The sequence below is a fragment of the Patagioenas fasciata genome, chromosome 3 (genome assembly GCF_037038585.1).
Source record: "Patagioenas fasciata isolate bPatFas1 chromosome 3, bPatFas1.hap1, whole genome shotgun sequence".
Taxonomy (NCBI): domain Eukaryota; kingdom Metazoa; phylum Chordata; class Aves; order Columbiformes; family Columbidae; genus Patagioenas; species Patagioenas fasciata.
In genome coordinates this window covers 99662469-99666311 of record NC_092522.1, presented here as the reverse complement: position 1 = coordinate 99666311, position 3843 = coordinate 99662469, and positions in this window count along the sequence as shown.

Below are 3843 nucleotides of genomic sequence, written 5' to 3'. Positions count from 1 at the left end.
TAAACTGCCTAGTTCATGCTCTAGCCTTCCATACAAAAGTTCTAGGATTATTAAATTATAAATGTATGTGAAAAGTGCTCCCATCATATTGCACAGTCCATCAGATTAGGAGATTATATATTTACTTTCTACTGAAAATGCATGTATCTACATAAGTTTATATCAAATAAAGTACAACTCATGATTTCCAGTACTATAGATAATAGTGCTGGGAATTAATCAAAGTTTGCGTTGTTTTATGGTAGGATGTTTTACAACTGAAACACAGGTTTTTTATTCTTATTCCATTATTCTAATACTACTTATTTAAGTACCGAGCTTTTCTTATGCTGTTCTCGACAGCTCCAAGAAAGAGAGCCACTGTAAGATTTTGTACTTCTGCTCCTAATAATGTCAGCCATTCACTTACAGTAATTTAATGAACATAAAGACAGCCGTCAAAATGTAGAAAACAGGGGAATAACTATATTACAAAAAACAGATAATGGAGATTTTTGTCAAAAGGTGTCATAGACAAGTTAATCAGAAATGTTCACTGTGAGTCTAAGATCCAGTGGATATTTTTAACACAGATACCTGGAAAGACTCCATAATATCAGACTTGTGACATCTCCAGAAATGGCAATTTTCCCCCTCTCAGTCTGCCTAACACACACAAATTCCCACTAAGTAAAGGGATTATTCCCCCTTCTGTTTCAAGGGCTTAAATGTGAACACAGAGACAGGAAAACATGGAAGGGATGGGGGGAAGGCAGGAAAAAAAAAAAAATGGGGGAAGACTACATAAAATTGAATTGCATTTGAGGAAACAGCGACTCCTGAGCTGACGTGCTGACTCAGAGCCGCACCGGTGGCCTGGCTCTCCAGTGGCTCGCTGCAATGTCTTCTTGATTTTCTGACTCCTGTTCAAGTCTGCTGGACCCTGGGTATCCCAGAGAACAGGCATGAGCTTTCTTTCCAGTTCTGTAGCTTCAAGGGCTATTGCTCTAAGTATAATCAAGTCCATCCTGTTATTACACAAGGTTCAGCAATAAACTGGTGCAATAAAAATGCGACTCTAGCATAAAATCTCAGTGTGTTTGGGAAATTGATTTCTGGAAACTTAGAAAGTGGAACAACAATAATACTTTCCTTCAGGATCAACAGACATTAATATTCTTGTCATCATCACTGGTTACTGCCCTTTGGCATATGAGGAAAACATGACTGATTATGTTTTGTGTGACACTGAACAGTTTTTCCTCAGTAGTACACGCATTCCGGTAAGCCGGCACAAAATAATTAAAAGGATGGTAGTTGAAAAGTCAAAACTTAGTTGAAGAAACTTCAAAAAAATGCATTAAGATGAACCTTAGATAAAACAGATGCAAGAATGAGCTTCTTTTTGAACAAGTGTAATTTTACACAGCAATATGCTGAATTCTACCTTAACCCAGGGGAAGGGGAGGGATAGTTTTCCCTAGGAGCTGGGGAACAAAAAAAACAGAAAATGAGCCGAATGCAGGTGACTGCCATTGCCACCTCTCAGCAGCCCCAAAGGCAGGGAGAGGAGGCGAGGTGCCGAGGTGGGACCGCAGAGTGAGTCATCCCAGGGTTCTCTTACTGAAAGGTCAGTGGGGAATGGGACAGGGACCAACCAGCATTACTCAATTGCTCTGTGAGTTAACATTTCCCACACCCCGTCTTTTTTTCTCCGATTCCAGCATGTCCTTCCACTCAACATGTTTCATTTGGAAAATCTGGACTATTTCCTTGGAAAATGTATATGCTCAAGTTACTAGAAGCAGTTTTGTAAATTACTGCACTTCCAAAGCCCATGTCAACATCATACAATGTCATTAAGACAATAACTTCTCTTGGACTAATAGCATCAGCCCGTGGGTGCTCTGTACAGTTTTTGTGTAAATTAATTATATTCCAATTTGGCTAAACTTTGTCTTGCATTTCTGCTGTTTCTTTAAACAGTGAAGGGAACAACAACAGCAACAAAATAGCACAGAGGGTAATAAAGAAAATTCTGTGTGTTCCATGAATAAAAAAATAGTTCCATCCAAATAACTGAGTCTAAAATTCTAATTCTCCTTACTACATAGAACAAGGGTGGAAAATAAATGTTTGACTGTGACATTTAAATACAGTAGGACACTGTGAATATGCTCAGCTATATGTTCAGAATTTAAAATTTAACAAAAAAAACCAAACAAACCAACCAACCCAAACAAACAAACAAAAAAAACCCACCCATCCACAATACCAGAGCTCCCTTCTTCTATATTTAATGTCTTTATGCGTTTTTTCTTTCTTGTTCAGTCTGTTATATTGGCATGCTCCTTTTACTTCAAGCATATTTTGTGATAAGCATTTTACACGCCATCAAAATTAAATATTGACAAGATGTACTTGGAGTAATTTTTGAGATGTTTTAGTAATATTCCAATTTCCATTCAGATTTTAAAACCTGGTATTTTCTAAGTGATATCCAAGAAATTTTCCCTACTACTCTTGTTGTTTATACAGGGATTGTTACTGTTGAATTTTTAAAAAAGAGTACAGCATTTGCACATATGACATCTGTTTGCAAAGTGCTTACTTTTATTTACCAACTTCTACTGATCTTCAAATATGGATAAAGCAAGTTGTGTATAAAATTGACAAAAAACACAGAATTTTGTGCATTCCACTATGCATGTTCAGTGGTATCATATCTTCAGATCTTAACTCAAAGACTAGTTAAAATACAGATATATGTAGTTTTGTCTAAAAATCTATACCCTGAGGATCAGGAAAAAAAAAAAACACATAAACTTTCATAGTGCTGTGTACATCTAGCAGTGGTGTCTAAAGTAGTATAATACTGTGATAAGCAATTAGTTGAAAAAAAATGGAGTAAGAGTAATGCCAGAACAAGATTCAACAGTTCACAGAATCACAGAATGTCAGGGACTGGAAGGGACCTCGAAAGTTTATCCAGTCCAATCCCCCTGCCGGAGCAGGAACACCTAGATGAGATTACACGGGAATGTGTCCAGGTGGGTTTTGAATGTCTCCAGAGTAGGAGACTCCACAACCCCCCTGGGCAGCCTGTTCCAGTGTTCAGTCACCCTCACTGTGAAGAAGTTTCTTCTCAAATTTAAGTGGAACCTCTTGTGTCCCAGTTTGAACCCACTTCCCCTTGTCCTACTGTTGGTGGTCACCAAGAAGAGCCTGGCTCCATTCTCGTGACACTCACCCTTTATATCTTTGTAAACATTAATAAGGTCACCCCTCAGTCTCCTCTTCTCCAAGCTAAAGAGACCCAACTCCTTCAGCCTTTCTTCATAAGGGAGATGTTCCACTCCCTTCATCATCTTTGTTGCCCTGCGCTGGACTCTCTCCAGCGGTTCCCTGTCCTTCTTGAACTGAGGGGCCCAGAACTGGACATAATATTCCAGGTGTGGTCTCACCATGGCAGAGTAGAGGGGAAGGAGAACCTCTCTCAATCTACTAACCACCCCCCTTGTAATACACCCCAGGATGCCATTGGCCTTCCTGGCCACAAGGGCACAGTGCTGGCTCATGGTCATCCTGCTGTCCACCAGGACCCCCAGGTCCCTTTCCCCAATACTGCTCTCTAATAGGTCATTCCCCAACTTCTACTGGAACCTGGGGTTGTTCCTGCCCAGATGCAAGACTCTACACTTGCCCTTGTTGTATTTAATTAAATTTTTCCCCACCCAACTCTCCACCCTGTCCAGGTCTTGCTGGATGGCAGCACAGCCTTCTGGAGTGTCAGCCACTCCTCCCAGCTTGGTGTCATCAGCAAACTTGCTGGTAGTACACTCTATTCCCTCATCCAAATCATTG